The sequence below is a fragment of the Podarcis bocagei genome, assembly GCF_964188305.1.
Source record: "Podarcis bocagei genome assembly, chromosome: 7".
Classification (NCBI taxonomy): domain Eukaryota; kingdom Metazoa; phylum Chordata; class Lepidosauria; order Squamata; family Lacertidae; genus Podarcis; species Podarcis bocagei.
In genome coordinates, this window is record NC_138132.1 from 59,245,399 (window position 1) to 59,266,033 (window position 20,635).

Here is a 20,635-nt window from a genome sequence, read left to right on the forward strand (position 1 = left end):
CATTTAAACACACACAAACACATTGCAGGAACTTATAGTACAGAATATGTAAACATCTAGGTCGGCTCTGGGAACCAGCAGAAACCAGAGGGCTCTTTGATAATTCCTCACTTTTTAGTGGTAGCTCTGTCCCCTCTACTTCTGGGTTAGTGGTATATTGCAAAACCAACCCTTTGAGTTCTCTTGATGGGGGTCATCTCAACAAGTCTTTAATAGAAGCAGTAGTAAATGAACTGCCCAGCTCCTCGCCCTGTATCCTTACACAGCCAGATCTCTCATCCTGCCATGTTTAGGGATATTATGATAATCACTGAAACTAAAAATGGCTTTATTTGCTCAGACTTAAAATATAAATTCTACTACTGCTCCCAGAAAACCGCCTTAGACTTATATAAAGAGCCTCTCAAAGCAGCCAGTAATTAATCTGTGATTTATCCTTAACATCGTCGAACGATCAAAGGCGGATACATATTTTGAAATGAGCAGGGGACCATAGAATGCTCGAGACCCAGCTAATATAGGGAATTATCAAAAGACCTCCCAAATGAATTGAGTTAATTCAAGCCTCCTTGTTCACAATTAGGCCATTATCTTAAAATCTGCAGTTCAGTTCCTCACCATCACATCTGCGCTCAAAAACAGACCCTCACGGGTGTTGGAGAATGGGGGGTGGGGTGGGTGAAGATTTCTAAATCCTTAAAACTTCCACATCCCTTGCTTTTCTCTCTCTCTAAAAATGAACAAATGTGTTTAAAGAGATACTTCTTTTAATGTGAGATTGATGCTGTCTAACCAAATTCTTGATGTTGCTTCTATTGTACAGCAAGGTATGCTTTGAGGAAGGGGGGGCGTGGGGAACCAGCTTGTGTTGTGATAACAAAGACACAGAAAAATAGCTCCGTCTCCGCTTTCAAAGGGACAAGCTGTTTTAATTTCCTCTGAAGAAGCTCATTACAACATGATGGGCAAAATGTCATGAATAATTAAACGTGGGGGGGGGGAGCTATTTGGAATCAATGGTCTGTTTGTGAGGACCTCCCTCCAAAAAAAATCTCTATCACCTGACAGGAATATTATTATTTTTTTAGGACAATAAAGCCTCTAAGTCTAAGACACGAAATGTGCCACAAACATTTTCTCCCACCCCATTTGCCGAAACTTGAAAGGAACTTAATGTTGGAGCAGATGGAGGTGCAAAACATCATTCACTCTCATGCTCACGCACAAATCAAGCTGTTTTGTGTGACAACAGGAGCAAAGCTGCCTTGTGAAGCTCAAGAGTCAGTGGCCTTCCTTTGGCTTTATAGGGGTGGGGGTCACGCCTCCCGCCAGTCCTCAGGTCACGACTCTAAACATCAGTCCATCAAGATAAGAAGGTTGCGACAGATGATATTAATTACCTGCCCTTTCAAGCCATCCCTGTCTCACATGTGGTTAACTCTTCATCATGTTCATCTCCAGGACAATAAAAAAAGGGGTGGGGGTGGGGAGCTTCCACTGGGTTGCTTTGGCACAAGGAGTCAAGACCGTCACAGTCAAAAAAACCTTCCCTTTTGCAGGCATAGACTGTGGTACAGGGTGAGTTTTTCTGGGGGTAGAAGAACTACATGTTGGGGACAACTTCGTGGTTCCTTGGAAGCCTAGTGTGGTATCCTGTTTTCCATGGTAGCCAACCAAATACCTCTCGGAAGGAAGTTCATCAGCTGGGCATGAAGGCAATATTACTCCTCAGCAACACTGGGACTGAAAGGACGATGTTTGCAATAAACTACCTGAACCAGTGGGGTGTGGCAGATAGAAAGCTAATCTGTTCTCCCCCCTCACTTCTCTTTTAGCAACTACAGTGGTACCTCGGGTTACTTACGCTTCAGGTTACATACGCTTAAGGTTACAGACTCCGCTAACCCAGAAATATTACCTCGGGTTAAGAACTTTGCTTCAGGATGAGAACAGAAATCGTGCAGCGGCAGTGCAGCAGCAGCAAGAGGCCCCATTAGCTAAAGTGGTGCTTCACGTTAAGAACAGTTTCAGGTTAAGAACAGACCTCTAGAACGAATTAAGTTCTTAACCCGAGGTATCACTGTACTTGTTAGGCTTCCTCTTAGGCTTTACTTCCTTCCTGCTTCTTCTCCAAGTTCAGTCAATATCAGTATGAGCGTGTGTATTGACTCTATTTTGGCCACATGTAAAACCTATACTTGGCAAGGTCCGTATAGTTAAAGCTATGGTTTTCCCAGTAGTGATGTATGGAAGTGAGAGCCGGACCATAAAGAAGGCTGATCGCCGAAGAATTGATGTTTTTGAATTATGATGCTGGAGGAGACTCTTGAGAGTCCCATGGACTGCAAGAAGATCCAAACTATCCATTCTGAAGGAAATCAGCCCTGAGTGCTCACTGGAAGGACAGATTGTGAAGCTGAGGCTCCAATACTTTGGCCACCTCATGAGAAGAGAAGACTCCCTGGAAAAGACCCTGAGGCTGGGAAAGATGGAGGGCACAAGGAGAAGGGGACGACAGAGGATGAGATGGTTGGACAGTGTTCTCGAAGCTACCAGCATGAGTCTGACCAAACTGCGGGAGGCAGTGGAAGACAGGAGTGCCTGGCGTGCTCTGGTCCATGGGGTCACGAAGAGTCGGACATGACTAAACGACCAAACAACAGCAAAAACCTATACTTAAGGTTCTCTTTGTTTGGCACAAGTAATAAAAGTTTTCTTTATCCCTTCAACCGGCAGGCTTACCAGTCAATTTTATTTCTTCACACCATTGCAATATATTTACCAAACTTCCAACAAGCATCTGGTATTGAGTGACATACGGCCTCTTAAGTCTAGTGCAGTGTTTCCCAACCGGTGTTCCGCGGCACACAAGTGTGCCGTGAGACGTTGGCTGGTGTGCCGTGGGAGGGAGGCGGGCGAGTCGGGCGGTGAGAGGCGGCGGCAGCGAGGATCCGCGTCGAGCCGGGGGCGGCTCCGCGGTGGTGGTGCCGAGGTTTCTCTCTCCATTCTCCCCTCACACACACACAGGATCAGCTGACAGGACCCAGCCAATGGGGCGGCGGCGGGGCAGCGCGTGCAAAAGGGAGGAGCGCGAGACAGCGGACGAGGAGGAGGCCGGCATGTCCGGGCAGCAGCAGCAACAACAGCAGCAGCAACTCCCGGCGACGGCTCCTCAAGCCCCGGGCAACCCTACTCCCTCACCGGCCTCGGCCGCCCTCCTGCTCCACCCGCCGCCGCCTCCCCCGCCGCCGCTGGCCACCTCGGCCCCGCCGCCGCCCCCTCCTCCGCCCGCTATCGCCGCCACCACCACAACAGCCGCCGCCGCCTCAGCTGCCGCCGTCCCTCAGTCCCTCGCTTTGCTGCCTCCTCCCCCCCCACCCCCAAAGCTTGGAGGTTCCCCGGCAAGGGGGAGGGGAAAAAATTGAAAACTTTCACTTTCGTGCGTCCCTCCCGGCGTGACGCTGCGCGCTGACGTCACGGGGCTGTAATGGTGGTGTGCCGCGAGATTTTTTTTAATAAAAAAGTGTGCCTTTGCCCAAAAAAGGTTGGGAAACACTGGTCTAGTGGTTCGTTTAGCCATCTAAATTAGTGGCCATCCCTCCATCCTGCTCTGGCTTCACAGCAGACTTCTAATTCCAGTGAGGATTTTAAGGCCACATCCACACCAGACATTTAAAGCACTATGATACCGCTTTAAACAGTCATGGCTTCCCCCAAATAATTATGGGTGCTGTAGTTTGTTAAAGGTGCTGAAAATTGTTTCAAGACCCCCCCCCCATTCCCCTCACAGTTTTTGTAGACTGCGTTTTTTCTTCCTGTTTTACAATCAAGCAGTGGGTGGATTTTATGAAACGAATAAAATAAGCAGATAAAATAAAACAAGTGCTATGATATTTAAGGGTGGTTTAGAAATTAATTGCTATTCACAGGGAACTCTGAGAACTGTGACAACTTTCTTGTTTCATTTGTTCCAGATGAAAATAATGACCTCATGGACCCACTCCCTGGGCTTAGATGTGGGTATGGACATCCAATGTGCTGGCACTGATGGGGGGCTGATGTTGACATGTTGATTTCAAACATCTAGTCAGATATTCGGCTACAGGCCTCTTCTCTGGCTAGAATACCATGACAAACGCCTGAGTAAAGAGATCAGGCCAGGAACATGCATGTTTCTCTTCCCTTCCCTCTCCAAAGATTGTGGCAGAGGAATTCAATTTATGCCAGGTCCCGGTTTCCTAAAAGAATAAAGAGTCACAAAAAGTTAAGCCAAATGGATTAACATTTAAAGGAATGTGTTTCTCTCCGGGACATTGGCTCCCACAATCTGGTCTCCTTGTGTTTATAGCGACAGGTGCAGGTTAGCTCTTTATCTACAGCAAATCAACCAGGGGAAGAAACTACCGCCATCTATAGTACATCTTTTAAAGGCTAGATAGCAAATGTCAGAACTATTTGATCTGGTTTTAGAAACCAACTTTCAAGATTTTGCAAGATTTCGCGTGCATGTATATATCTACACACACTTTGAAAAGATTTTAAAGGCAGATTTCTTTTTTAAAGAACAAACTTTTATGTGCGTATAAAATGGGAAAGCATGCTCAAAGTCTTGGGCAAAGAGAAAGCAGAGGAGAGAGCTATCTGCAGTGCACCATAAATCTATCCAATTGTGTGCCAGCAGCTGGATCTTTTTATGTGTGACATATGCTCTTGATGCTTAAGATCAACAGATATAGCTAGATTTATTGAACAACACAAGCATTAATTGTGTCTGGTCCAAAGTCCAGAAATACTTGATAACATACAAAACTCTTGAAACGAAGAGCTATATGCTTGGAGTATCATACTGACAGATACCAGGGTATGGGCAGGATTGGCCAAATTAGGATCAAAAGGGTTGCGTTCTTAGAATCGGGACTGAGTCAGAAGCCTTGGCAAGATATAGGGCCAGGGCACTGTTTCGGAAGGGGAATAGTCTCCATACCCAGTCAACTCAAGTCCTTTATTACGGTCATAGACCAGCATAAGCAAAACATCTAAATAAATAGCATAACAGTATGAATCTAAGCTAATAATTATTAAATAAATAGGAGCAAGAACCAAACGTAGATTTAAACATATACATAGAATACTTAATTAAGCACAGACAATGGTTGAGTAAAAATTTATAAGAAAAATTGAAAGATTGGTTAACACAGCTATATGGGGTGGGTTTCAGAAGTGCGGATCTAACAATATGGGCCTTCAGTTTAGGATTGAATTGTAGCATAGACCATTCTTCGTTGAATATCTATCATGGCAGCACAAAATCTGGCGACTGAATATGTGACTTCTGGGCTCTCGTCCTATAGCAATAGGGAGATGTATGTTGTTCTGAACGCCCAGGAAACTTATATAAAATGGGCTGGATAAGCCTAGTTCAAATGTCTACTGGCAATGAAGAAGGGCATGCTCTGCTGTTTCCTGCTGCCCAGAGCCACACGGGCATTTCCTCTCCTCGTAAGGTATCTTCCTATAACAGCCTTCCTGAATTGCTGAAGGGAGGGCCTGACAACGGGCCAAAGTGAAAGCCCTGCTTTTTTTGGTATTTCGAGATTAGCTATGTATGGCACTTGGGAAGTCAAATATCTTCTAGTTTCGCTAATTAAAAATTTGGGGGACCTGGCTAGGTCTACCTGTCATTCTATATCTACCACACGCTGTTTAATATTGTTTTTTGCTTGTTCATGCAACATGTTGAGTAGGATCTGTGGACTGAATCCTAAAGTTGCTATTATATTTTCCACTGCTCGTTTCCATGTAGACTGAAATTTGTCTATAATAGTCAGGGAAACAAGGCCGCTCGGAAGGAAGGCTAGTCTCAGCCAATAATTAAGAGTGGCAAGCCACACTCTGGCCAGATCTCTCTCTCTCTCTCTCTCTCTCTCTCTCTCTCTCTCTCTCTCTCTCTCTCTCTCTCTCACACACACACACACACACACACACACACACACACACACTCTGAATGACTATTATCCTCTTAAACACATTCAACAGGGTACCATAAGCATGGCACTGCAGTAGAAGGCTCTACCACCAAAGTATGCAGGTTTGGTTCTCAATCATATGAAGAAGGCCCTCCAGCTATAAGGACAGGGACTCTCTACAAATGTTTTAAGGAATGTGCATAGATAGGAGACAAAGTCTGCTGCACGATGCCACCCATAGAGGATCAGGATATCAGTGACTACTAGCCAAGATGACTACACCCTTGTGCAAATTAATTGAAACAAACAATGTAGTTTATTGTACAAAACTCACATATACATTAGTAATGGATATGACCTCAGCTATTTTTAAGCAGCATTTGAACACGGTTTGGCATGGAGTCTAGTAGTTTCGAACAGTCACTGTTGATTTTCAGATCCCTGTACCACACTTGAATCAGCGCCTGAATGAGCTTCTCCATAGCCGTACAGTCTACAGCACAGAGGTGACTATTGCATATAGCCCACAAATTCTCAATGGGATTTACGTCCAGGGAATTCCCTGGCCAATCAAGTACCTGTATTTGCTGCTCTGTCATGAATTTCTTCACCACTTTCGATGTGTGACAGGGGGCTAGGTCCTGCTGCAATATCCCAGTACCATCAGAATACCTCTTTTCCAACTCTGGAATAACTCTCTTTCGTAGAACCTCAATATATTGTGGCGAGCGCATCATTCTTTCTATTGGCTGCAGGCTTCTGACACCATAATGATCAACTGACTTTTCATGTTTGTTTTGAGTACAGGATTATGAGTAAGATAGAAAACATGCTTTGTTTCAATTAATTTCCACTGTCAGAGAAGACAATACTGCGCTAGATGGGCCAATGGTCTGAATTTGTATAATGCAACTTCCTATGCTCTTATGATTAAACAGTCCTTTGGCATGATCCAGCAGCATTCTTATGATCTTATAACTCTAGTGATGTTATCCCAAGCTGCTCATCTGGAGAAAGTATCAGGAGAGAGATAGAGAGATGTAGCCTGTAGTCACTCATATGAAATAAGGCTCCATCCCTTTGCCCTGCATGCTTTGTAACTAACAAGCTTTGCTAAGAAGGACAGTGTGGTTTCCTTTCAAGCTTTCAGGTTTACTGCTGGTGATGCCCATTGGCGATGGAGCATTGTAAAATCCTTGCTTGCAGCAAACTTTCAACATCCATGAGACAGATAAACAGTTCCAAATGCTGATGGTAGTTTCAATAGGATTGCACCAATAACAGGCAGGAGACTGGCAAAGATTTTTGAGCCCTATGGACATATGGTACACATAATCACTTGCTGAAATTGGTGCACATATTAATTTCTTCTGTCTTGCTTAGTACACGTCAGCCAATGGGTTTCCAAGTGCCCTGGCGTTCACTGCCAGAAGAAGAACTCCAGCTCCCAGCTCGGCTTCTGCCAAAGACTTTAATGCTTAAATAAGAGTGGTACATAGGCAAGGCACAGTTACAAGGTACAGCGGGTGTGTAAGAGGATGAGATACATAGCTAGGTGCAAGCTAAGGCGCTAGTCCAACAAGCAACATGTCCTCTGCACCTTGCTTCAAAGGACAGGACAGGCACAACACTTAGCATAGCAAATGGCTGAGACTGGGCAATCCTCAGGGTGGGTTGAGCTTGCAAGGTGGGTTTGTGCTGGTGTTTCCGAGTCCTAGGAGATGGAGGCAGGATCAACACTGGTTGTTGAGAAGCAGGTAGAAGAATCTGACCCTGAATCTGAACATATGGGTCACATAAGTTCCACAAAACATCAAATGTACTTTTCAATGTGACTCCCCTTAAACATCTATGTAGTAGGATAAAATGTGCATATAAATGCATTTATTGGTGAAAATAACATACAGAAATGCATTACATTAGGGGAAATTGCTTTGCAAAAATGTATGCACTGGGCAAAACTGCAATAAAAATGTGTGTATTAGTAGAAATTCACACAAAAATGCTTATGAATACTAAAAATAAATAAATCTCAAGCTGATGTGGAAACATACAGTGGTGCCTCGCAAGACGAAATTAATTCATTCCGCGAGTTTTTTCGTCTAGCGAATTTTTCGTCTTGCGAAGCACAGTGTCGGAAAAGTTTTGGAAAAGCTTCAAAAATCACCAAAAACCTCAAAAAAGGCTACCACACCGCGTTCTATGAGTTGCTCCTCGAAGTCAAGTCGCAACTGTATTAACGGTGTTAAGAAAAAGGAAACAAACTTGCAAAAAACGCAAGACGTTTTCGTCTTGCGAAGCAAGCCCATAGGGAAATTCGTCTTGCGAAGCAGTGTAGCACCCTGCTTGTGGTTAACACTTAGCTGGAATGAAATATTCAACGCAGCAACAGAGAAATTAAAATAATAATTTATTTGTCAGACAAATAAATGAGAGGCACAGTGGTATATGGTTACCAAGCTCTGGCCCCTGCCTCCTGCCATTATGGCCAGCCCTTATATTTCCTTAATCCACCCCCCTTTGCTGCTCCTGTGGCTGCCTCTGTTCAATCAGCCTGCTTGAATTTCCTATTGGCTGATTGCTATATCCAATTCTAAAAGATACACTCATATCCTCCTGTCCTTATATGGAACACAAAGAGCTATATATTGTTACATCTATAAATGACAAATAAGTAGTAATATATCTTACATGTGTCTCAACAAAGAATCTTAATTACCAGCTCACCTCTTGCCCTCCTTGCCCTTCAAAACAGATGGTTAATAATTTTAAATTTTTATCTTGAACATATGTCAAGGATCTTGAGTTTCACATCAACATTGAAAGATCTCCTTCATTTGAAGGTTTCTAAACAAATGTCTGACAACTAATATATCTGGATGGCGTCTCATTGTCTGACAAGAGGCTGGGCTCAATGGCCCCTGTAGTCTATTCCAACTCTAGGACTCTATGATTCTATGAAATAAGAATTTAACATTTGTTAAATCCTTTGCATAATTACATTTAAGCCAGCATATTTAAACTTCCTCAAAGTAACAAGGAAGGAACAGTTTACAGCCTCAAAATAAAATAGGGAAAAAAAGCCTCTTCCTGTTCACACTTCCCCCCTTCTCCAGCCGGTTTGTTTTCCATGTGCTCTTGGCCTTTTGACCTTAGGCTCAAGTTTAAGGTACATGGTTTTATTTTACTGTTTACCAAACTCTTAATTATGTAGGGTCTGTGTAACCTTGGTCTTCAGCCTGTAATTCCAGCTTTTACGACTTTGAGAATTGTTTTCTGCTATCGATCAAAGGGGCCCCTCCCTTGTCTAGGAAAACATTGCCAAGGCTCTCTGAACAGCTGGTCTGCCTGGCATGAAACTTTTGAAAGTCTAAGCCCATTTACCTGATCAAGATATAAACCAATATATGCCTTGATTAAAAATGCAGTCTATATTCAGATGCCACAATCCCCCCTTTCAAGCTCAAGGACCTTGCTACCAAGCGTCCTTGATAGCTTGATCTTCATCATATTCCTGAGTTAAAGCTGTGTATAGGGCCATGATATAAGGTAGAGTTTCATTCGAAATCATCTTGCTAATTGTACTTCTAAAACATGAGATGATACATGGCATCATACATAAAACCATCACTACTACCGTCAAGAAAAACAAGCAAGACAATAGTATCCCTTTGAGTCCTGTGACATTAGGTAACCATCCCCTATCCCATCCTTCCCATGTTTGTACTGGGACATGTGCTATACTCTCCATCTTTGTGGCCAACACACGGATTGCCTCACCATTATCAGAAATGTTAAAGCAACAGGCATTCCCTGTCAAGTTCAAGACTCCACATAGGCAAGTACATAATCCATTCCCATTTTCAGCTGCAAAATGCGGCTCTACTTTCATCCAACTGTTGTGCAATAAGTCTCAAACTCTGGGCCGTTACATTGGTTACAAGTTCCACTACTGCTTGCAATCAAATTATTCTGTTTAGATTATAAATAGGATCCCGTGCCCCTTGTATGAGCTCACCAGGATTCCAGGAGGCAGGATCATAATAGGCTATAATGCGCTCTGGTGGCCAATCATCAGTATCGCTCCAACTTTGGGTACTTCCTCCTGCTATATGAGAAATATCAGCGTTTCTTCGTGTTCGCTTGGCCAAATTAGTGGGCAAAATCCACATTGGTGGTAATACCCATCCCAGGAAACAAGTCCCACTCCATTTGGAAGGGAGTTTCTTGTATGCCCATTCTCCACATATCCACCACAACCATCGGGTCTGAGGTTTTTGGTACGTGGAGTACAGAAGGCGAAATATCACAAGGGGTATAGAGTTCACAGTGCAGTATGTTAGATTGCCTTTCTCTGTCACAGTTATGTTCCATACCACTTTCCATGCATGAATAAAAGGGGTTGCACAGGGCAAGGTATTCCGAGTTCGATAGGTAGTACCGTTTGCCCAGGTATGACTATTCTTAATATAATCCCAAGTATAGTGACAATGAGAAGAGCCTATCATGGTAGAATCAGCTGCATCTGATGATTTATGTACACAGAATTCCCCTTGTACAGGTATAACTCGTAATGTTTAGTTGAGTTCCATCCGGGGAAATTCTGTACTTCTGTTTGGTGTAGCATTTCGCTTACCATACCAATGGCATTTATTGGTATCGGTAATAAGGGCACACCTCCCTCTGAATCATCTGGCCCAAGAGAGCAAACAAGGCAATTGGTCCTATTTGCAACATTGCCTACCATTTCAGCTAAACCTACCCACATATTGTGGTCATAGCGGAATCCATATTTAGCAAATTTGGTCAGATTCAAGGACCCTCCCCTTCCCAAGGGATCAGGATTAATAATAAAATCATGTTGATGTCTAGCATATGCATTCCTTCCACAAAAGATTACCGTATTGTGATAGCATATAAATATTAGTCCCTATATAATTCCCCCAGTGACAGAAATGGGGAACCACCAAGACCAAAACATATATCCCAAGGATCCCCAATGTGTAATATCCCTGATAATTGTTCCACAAGGGGGCAGTCAATCAATTGTATAAGAGAATCTTCCCGCTCACAGTCTCTGGTTCAGACGCTCCTCAAGCTTCAGGCGTGCGCAGGTCAGCCAGCTTCCAGGTTTGTGGCTGCAGCAGGCCGGTCGTCTAATGCTGCCCGAGACCTAGCCCGTTCCCGGTAGGGCTAGATACAGGGGTTTTTGGAGAGAGTCAGTTTAAGAGGATTAGAGGGGTCACCTTTGCATGTCCAACTGCCTTCGGACTTCTTCAAACGGGAGTGATGAATCCAGGGGGGTCACCTCAGCTACCTTCACCGCTGTTGGAGTAGAGAGCAAGACGGTGTAAGGTCCACGCCACTTAGGTGCAAGTGGATCACGTTTCCACTCTTTCACCCATATGCTATGCCAGCCTGAAGCTGATGAATCGGCACGGCAATGCTGCACGGCGTGCGCTCGAGGGCCCACCTGTTAAGATAAAAACAAACAAACAAACACGGGAGAGAGACAAAAACACGGGAGAGAGACTGCACTTGTCCCTGTGTCACATGGTCTCTTATTTGTTTGAGGTCAGTTGGACTATCCTGAACAAAGGAGGGCGGCCTCCCATACAGGAGCTCAAAAGGTGACAACTTAAGTCTTTTGTGGGTGTGCACCGAACACAAAACAGTGTTATGGGTAACACGTCTACCCTCCTGAGACTTTAAACATATTAGTGGGCTTCTGGCATGCCCTGCAGATACCTTGCACAAGCGTCTGGCGGTAGGTGGTAAGCCTGGCCAGGTGAATTGCATTGTTTGGATCCCAATTAGGATCTTCCAAGGGAAAGTTGTCCTGGAGATGACGGTCAATATTATAAATATTTCCCACTCTGGCCTGCTCACGCAAATATATCTGTGCCTTTTCAATTATGTCTCTCCTTTCCTCAGTGGTGAAGAGAGTATTCAGGAGCTGGCGACAATCTGTCCAAGTAGGACTATGAGTATTTATTATTGAAGTCACCAAGTCCATCATAGCCTGAGGTGGCTGTATTGCTTGCTGACCGATCAAGGTCTCCCTGTAACTTCTGTAATAATTCTCTAGGACTTGGATGTACAGGGGTTTGGGGTAGGCAATCAGTTGTTCCACTAAAGGAGACTGTAGATGGAGTTCTACTGGGACTCACAGGTGGAATAACCACTTCTGCTTGGGCTTCATTATAGAACTCCAATGCCTCCTGAAGATATTTATCATAATCTATCAAGGAATCAAGTTCTGTGACTCCACCCCCATTATTCATTCCACTTTCTTGCCTTGGGGTTACAACTGGTGGAGTGTTTGGATTTATTTGGCAAGATTCCTTTCCTAGCTTTGGCTTTTACAGCCAATAATTTGCATCGTTGGACTTTGCATTCCCTTATCCATGGAGGATTTTTATTTAATGTGCTCAGCCAAGAATCTATATATGAAAATTGTTCTGGGCACCCTCCAGTCTCTTTGGCGAAGTTAGACCAAAGTTTGCTTACTAAATTTATATCAAAGGTTCCTTGAGATGGCCATTCAATATTTTGATTCGGCCACTCTAATTCACATAACGTTCTCAGGCGCTCTGGCGTCAGTTTGACTCCATATGCCCCTGAGAAGGCTTTCTTAAAATTATTTAACATACATTCAAAAGGTGTATTTCCCCCCTTTGAACCCCCAACTCCCATTGTATGGCCCTGTGAAGTTTCCACTCAGTCACTCACACACACACCTTACTGGTAAACGAAGTAGTACTCACTCCACACTTAGGTCAGCTACACATTGTACTTTCTCACACATGCAATGCGCCAGATACTTCACCACACACTACCTCCCAATTTTCCCTTTTCCCCCACCAGATCACCATCTGATATACCCAGCCACCTAGCGTACTCAGTTCCCCTTTACTGAGACGCAGAAGTTTGATCAGGACTTCTCTTCCTCCCAATTAATTGGAGGGCCAAAACCCCTTAGTGCACTTACCCTTAGCTGGTTCCCTGTTTATTTCTCTGGTCCCCCCCGGTCCGTCGCCGTCAGTGGGCAGGGTATCAGACAGACGAGACTGCTGCGTTCCCCTGGAAAAAAATTTTCCAGTGCGCGCTGGGTAGGCACAGTTGTCCTCTCTCTTGTACCCCGTCCAGTGAGGCGAAGGCGCTGCGTTCCAGCAGACCACTTATCCGAGTCGCAGGCACCATAAAATGTAGCACCCTGCTTGTGGTTAACACTTAGCTGGAATGAAATATTCAACGCAGCAACAGAGAAATTAAAATAATAATTTATTTGTCAGACAAATAAATGAGAGGCACAGTGGTATATGGTTACCAAGCTCTGGCCCCTGCCTCCTGCCATTATGGCCAGCCCTTATATTTCCTTAATCCACCCCCCTTTGCTGCTCCTGTGGCTGCCTCTGTTCAATCAGCCTGCTTGAATTTCCTATTGGCTGATTGCTATATCCAATTCTAAAAGATACACTCATATCCTCCTGTCCTTATATGGAACACAAAGAGCTATATATTGTTACATCTATAAATGACAAATAAGTAGTAATATATCTTACATGTGTCTCAACAAAGAATCTTAATTACCAGCTCACCTCTTGCCCTCCTTGCCCTTCAAAACAGATGGTTAATAATTTTAAATTTTTATCTTGAACATATGTCAAGGATCTTGAGTTTCACATCAACATTGAAAGATCTCCTTCATTTGAAGGTTTCTAAACAAATGTCTGACAACTAATATATCTGGATGGCGTCTCATTGTCTGACAAGAGGCTGGGCTCAATGGCCCCTGTAGTCTATTCCAACTCTAGGACTCTATGATTCTATGAAATAAGAATTTAACATTTGTTAAATCCTTTGCATAATTACATTTAAGCCAGCATATTTAAACTTCCTCAAAGTAACAAGGAAGGAACAGTTTACAGCCTCAAAATAAAATAGGGAAAAAAAGCCTCTTCCTGTTCACACTTCCCCCCTTCTCCAGCCGGTTTGTTTTCCATGTGCTCTTGGCCTTTTGACCTTAGGCTCAAGTTTAAGGTACATGGTTTTATTTTACTGTTTACCAAACTCTTAATTATGTAGGGTCTGTGTAACCTTGGTCTTCAGCCTGTAATTCCAGCTTTTACGACTTTGAGAATTGTTTTCTGCTATCGATCAAAGGGGCCCCTCCCTTGTCTAGGAAAACATTGCCAAGGCTCTCTGAACAGCTGGTCTGCCTGGCATGAAACTTTTGAAAGTCTAAGCCCATTTACCTGATCAAGATATAAACCAATATATGCCTTGATTAAAAATGCAGTCTATATTCAGATGCCACAGCAGCTCAAAAACCGCAAAACCGTTTCGTCTAGCGAGTTTTTCGTCTTGCGAGGCATTTGTCTTGCGGGGCACCACTGTACATCATAGGGCTGAAAAAATGAGAACCCAAAATTGACATATTCACCCAAACCTAATGGTAACTGGGTTGGTTCACCTTTCAGTGTGAACTGAATCAAATTCTTCCCCCCTGTCCCTAGCCCTACTGAGTACAGTGGACGCTCGGGTTGCGAACGTGATCCGTGTGGGATGCACGTTCACAACCCGTGTCTGTGCACACGTGGGTTGCGATTCAGCGCTTCTGCACATGCGTGACCGCTGAAACCCGGAAGTAACCCGTTCCGGTGGTCCGTAACCCAAAAAAACATAACCTGAAGCGGCTGCAACCCGAGGTATGACTGCACTGGCCAGTTCTGGAAGCAAAACACCTTGTGTATGGTTTTTTTTGGTGGTGTCAATGTAGCAGAAATGACTGCTCTGACCTCCAGCTTAACGTGGGGGATGAGGAGAAGCAGTTTATGTTGGCATCATCCGATTAAATTCTGTACAGCTCAGCATTTTCCCGCTTGCAGAGATGCATTTTCAAAGCGGCGAGTAAGAGATACAAGTATAAATCCTATTATTTGCTATCAGGCGCGCTCAGCATCACCCCCACTGCACACGTCTTTGGAAACACAGGCCGTAATCTCAACTTGCCTACGCGCCCACTTGTAGGAGCAGACACGTCTGCCAAAAACATTAGAGGCCTGTGTTTCAGTTTCCCTGCCACCACTTTCTCCTCCTCTCTTCCCTGGCAGGATTATGTTTGGGTCTGCTGGGTAGTTCTGCTTGTCAAGAGATGAGCTACTCCTACATATCCCGGTCTGATTTCTAAAGCGAATGTGTGTCTCCCTGCAAGGATAACGACGAAGACGTCTGGAAAATTGTTTAAGGAAACTTCTTTAATAGCTGCAGTTCTTTCTCGCTTCTCTCAAAATGGTCACTTCCCCAAGGATAGTGGCAGGAACAACCAATGCAGCAGCCAGATTATTGGATGGTGTTCCATTTAGAAGTGGCTTAGTCATGCTGGCCACATGACCCGGAAGCTGTATGCCGGCTCCCTCAGCCAGTAAAGCAAGATGAGCGCTGCAACCCCAGAGTCGGTCACGACTGGACCTAATGGTTAGGGGTCCCTTTACCTTTACCACTTTGAACAGTTGTGGCATCCTCTAAAGAATTCTGGGAGCTGTAGTTTTTTAAGGGTTCTGAGGGTTGCTCAGAGACACCTAGCAACTCTCAGTACCCTCAATGAATGACATCTCCCAGAATTCTTTGGGGGAAGCCATGACGGTTCAAAGTAGTATCATAGTACTTTAAATTGATGGTGTGAATGTGGCCTAAGTTGCGTAAGTTGGTTTGGTAATTGCAAAGAGCAACAAAACTGAGTACTCAAGCAGCTCAAACGCTCCTGGAAAAGTCTCAAACATTTACATAAATATTCCAAAAGAGGGCCAGCCTAATTAAACAACCTCTCTCTTCCTTATCATTCCTTCTTATGCCCATCGATTTTCTTTTCTTCTCACTCCTACAGATTACACATGAATGTCCCCTGCATACAAAATTACATCCTGGGTCAGAGTAATTAAACTCCCTGTTGTGGCCAGTTGATATTTTATAAATTGTTGTTTATCGGGGTTCTCTTTCTTCCTCCTTTCTTGCTACTTCTACAAACAAAACATTTTTTTATAGCTATAAAAAGAGAGACCACCACCAAAAAGAGGCCTGTGGCTTGTATGGAGGTGGGGGAAACACCCCACATGAAATACCCAAATACCTTTTGTCTTTCGAACCGGCTGGAGTTTTGAGCCGTTTGGGGTTCTGAGCTTTTTCTGGCATTATCAGGTTAGAACAGGACAAACACATGAATGCCTGACATCAGCACTAAACCCAGCAGGACGTGTTACTTTTTCATTAGAATCTTTGAGCTTGAGATCAGACACAGGGAAAGATTAAAACAAATATGAATTTAATCAAGGGATTCTACTTTCCTGGTGTGGGAACAGGAACACGCTGACATAAATAGAGGGCCGAGCACCAGGGCATCTAAACCATATCAAAGGCGGCTTGCTTACCACTAACTGCTCAGATGATCCATATCATAACAACAAAAAAGAAAAACAATTATTTATTCTTTTTGATGTTTGTGGCTCAGAAGTAACTTCCTTTTTGAAGAGTGCAAGGTCAAAGCCAAGTTATTGTGTGTTTCTTTTTCCAGGTTTTCCCCCCCTACTTCTTCTTCTTCTCCTCTCTTTTCTTTCGCATGAAACTTTGTCAGCGAGGGGCTGAAAGTTATTAGATTGTATGACCTACATTTGGGATCTGTGCATGGAAGCAAAGAGACGCTGGCTTCTTTTGTGGGTAAAATAACTGGGGGGAGGGGGCTGGGAAGGTGTTAATTGTTAAAAAGGAAAAAAGAGGGCTGCAAATTACATCCTTATGGAAAATGAGATGATTAAAAAAGAGAGAGGAAAAAGAGAACAGGGGAGTATATGTTCCGAAATGTAGAAGTCCATAGCCCATCCCTTTCCCCTGAAACATACTGGTGAAGCAATGGGAAGCCAAACCATCGTTTGACCATCTGGGCCCTTTCCTCATTCTCCCATTCTCAAACCTCCCTCTCTGTCCTTCCAAGGGTGTTCTGACAGTTCCCTGGACTTCCTGTGTCATGGGTTGCCTGGATGCAGAAGACTGGTGGGAGGCTGGGGAACCTCTTGCTGTGACTAGCTCCCCTACCCCTTGGTCTCCCAGAACACAGAGAGAAATGAAGAGGGCGGAGTAAAGAGAGACAAAAGGAAGCAGCCTTAGGCTGCTGGGGAAGGAACAGCAGGAGGAGCCTTAGAGAGCAGTGAGGAGGCAGGGACCTCCAGTCCTTGAAACTCCTTCACTGATGCAAGATCTATTGGGAAGAACTGCTGTGATCGCTAAGCCTGCACTATTTTGTTTTCTTTGAATAAAGAGTTGACTTCACAGACGCAACGGGCGTTTTATTGCTGACCTGCTCCTGACATCCTGGTTTGCAACAAACCATAAGCCCTCTTCAGGCATTTCTCCTCTGAGGCAGGGGAGAGGAGCATGTTAGCTCCCACCCATCAACCATCTTGGAGCCCTGTGGAACTTATGAAGAGCCCTGCTGGGCCACACCAAAGGCCTATCTAGCCCAGCGTCCTGTTCTCACCGTGGCCAACACCGTAGGGAGCAAGCAGGACCCAGGCACAAGAGCCCTCTCCTCTCCTGTGGTTTCCAGCAACTGGTATACAGAAGCATGCAGCCTCCAACAATGCAGGTAGAACATTGTCATTGTGGCTAGCAGCCATGGACATCCTTATATTGCTACAGGGAGCCTACACCGGCTTTTCTCAATGTTGCCCTGCAGATGTTTGGCCTACAACTGATTTTGTAAGCTGCTGTGACAGATGTTTTGCCTTAGAGAAGCAAGCTCATAGCAGTATCAGGTAGCCTGGCCACTGGTCAGGGACGATGGAAGTTGTATTGTCCAAGACAGATGGAGGGCTTCAGTTTGAGGAAGGCTGGTCAACACAAATACAGAGAGTTGTAGAAAGGTGACCTCCAGTTCATGAATGTCAACTGTCCCAGCTTGATGGGACAGTAGAGGAAGCAGGTTTGTCCATATTCCCTCTCTCCCAGCATGTTGATTTGACACAAAAGACAAGTGCCTGGGTAGAGCAATAGTTTGGCATTACATCTCAGCTGAGAACGCTATGTTTCTCAGGCAAGCTATTGTTTGTTTGAAGGTGAGAACTGTGAAGCACAGACCAATTCTACTTTGTAGCAAACAATATTTCCCCCCAAACTGGGTGTTAGAAAACCCTATGGTTTGCTGTGAACCAGGTCTGATAGATAGACTGTTGTAGCATGCAAGGGAAGGAGACTGTGTGAGCCCAAGACCTGCTCCTTTTGGTCAAACCATGGTTTGGTGATTTATCCATAATGGCTCAGTTTGGATGTTAATGATTATTTTTAAGTGAGCTCCAGTGACACTACACACATTCTTTATTAAGGTCCCAGGACCCGAAAAAACAATTTCAAAAGCAAAGTACAGAATACGGAAAAGACATTACTAGGCAGTCACTGTGTTTTATGCAAGACATATGGATTTTTAATTCTTACTACCTCCAAGAGAAAATTTTGCCATGGCTAGGGTTATTTATTTATTTTATCTTCAAGGAGATACTTGAGATGAAAGATAACAGAGTTTCCAGGTAAATTTACCAATAAGGGCTTAATTGATTGGTCCCAGGAACCAGTGACATTGGTTTACATGGTCCTTGCCCAAAGACAGTGCCAGTACATGTTTTTGTCCCAACTTCTTGGTAGCTGAAGCACACCTATGAATTAAAATGCAGAAAACCCTTCATTTTTATATACAACAAGATTAACTTGTCACCACAGTGCCAGAGTGACTGCCGGTGGTGGCTCAGACCAGCCATGACCCTGGGCTCATATTTGTCTTTTCCAGGGGATGAGACTGAGGAGTCAGGAGAAGAGGTGAACCCAGGACCAGCCCCAGAAATATGTCTACAAGATGAGTGCTCCTCTGGATCAAGGATGTTGCATTGTCATCCTTTGTCTCAGAAGACTCTGTTGGGGGGGGGGGCTTTACAACCAGAATCTGGCTCTATTTTGTCAGCTCCAACGCCCCTGGCTCAACTCCTGGCCTCTGGCTGAACCTTGGCAATGTGCTAGCCATTTCCAAGATATAGCCCTGGGATGTGGGAAATGGCTTCTTTGTGCAAAACTGGATGCCAGTCACCTCATCCTGCACAACTGGAAGGACAGAACATCCTACCCATTCCAAGATCCAGCACACTTATCCATGTGTTCCACCTAGGAACAGAGCAAATTTTAAAAGCAGCTCCAGAAAGATACCTACTATGCTGCCCCATACTACAAAGGTAGGGAACCTCAGGCCTGAGGGTCAAATGGGGCCTTTCCATTTGACCCTAGGGAATCTCCTTGTTTCACATCCCTATTTCCCAGGCCGGGCCCCTCACCAGTCGTGCTTTGTGCCACCCCATAAGGTCTCTCCCAGCCTTATATGGAGACGCCAGGGACTGAACCTGGGATGCTCTCCCACTGAGACACAACCTTTCCCGAATTGTGTTTCTATCAGGAAGTGAAGGATAGCCTCCCCTTCAGATCCTGAAGAGCAGGCAGCAGGGAAGGCGACAGGACCTGCGCAGTCCGACAGAGCCCAACGGTCCTGATGCCTACCCTGGGTCTCTAGGCTGAGGTGTGGAAAGCAATTTAAATTCTCCCATGTTGCTCTGGAGCAACGCTATGTCAGCTGCTCCAGGGCACTGTGGGAAATTTAAAATGGCAGCCATTCAGCACCAATCGGAGGAGCTGCCCCTGCATTGCCCCATACCCCATACTGATCTTGCAGATTGCGATGGAATCACTACGGCTCCTGCTATAGTCAGTCAGCCACTTTGTTATCTCCTGCAGCCAAAGACATTTGCAAAAAGATACATTCTCCCCCCCCCCAAAGGATATGAAAAGGATTCAAAATATAAGATGAACATTCCAAAGATTATTTATCACGGCCTTTTGTTATCACCAGAGCAAAGCATATTAATAGCCATACAGTGCCAGGTCCAGGGGTTTTTTTTTTGGGGGGGGGACTCTGGGGAAGTCACACAGCCTGACCCAGGGGTCAGCAAACTTTTTCAGCAGGGGACCGGTTCACTGTCCCTCAGATCTTGTGGTGGGTCGGACTATATTTGGGGGGGGCATGAAATAATTCCTATGCCCCACAAATAGCCCAGAGATGCATTTTAAATAAAAGGATACTGTCAGGGAACTGCCATCAGTACTGGAGAGGGAGAGCGAAAGCCAGAGGGATTCCAGAGAGCGTCCAGGGATTGGGAGGAGCAGCCTAGGCGACAGGGGCCTTTTGAGGTAATACAGCAGGCCAACCCAGTTCTACTCTTGTAAAAACACGCTGATTCCCAGAATGTCCGCAGGCCAGATTTAGAAGGCAATTGGGCCAGATCCGGCCCCCAGACCTTAGTTTGCCTACCCATGGCCTGATCCCGCTCTCTTGAGGAATTTGCTTCCTCACCACCATAATTACCATCCTCATTTTCCTCACTATTTCCACCTGCTCCCTTGCCAATGAACAAGCAAGCAGTGGCATCTATTGTGCCTCCTCCATCTCTCCGGAACTGTTGCCCTGGACCAGAATGAGAGTCAAGCAAGCAGGGTGCAACACTGAAGAGCAGGGGCTCTTGTCAACAGGCCCCCTGGAGGGTTGTGGCCCCCTCAGCACATTCCTGACCCTGCCAGTTCCT

At 44.9% G+C, this 20,635-nt stretch overlaps 1 long non-coding RNA gene across 1 annotated transcript in view; it reads right to left on the minus strand.

Annotated features, from left to right (window-relative positions):
• The window catches only part of LOC308590931, a 100,312-nt gene that overhangs the window by 74,049 nt on the left and 5,628 nt on the right, over nucleotides 1-20,635 (minus strand). Inside the window, exon 2 of the long non-coding RNA XR_014009940.1 lies at nucleotides 7,621-7,745. This is a non-coding gene — a long non-coding RNA (uncharacterized lncRNA). The remainder of the gene's footprint in view (nucleotides 1-7,620; nucleotides 7,746-20,635) is intronic.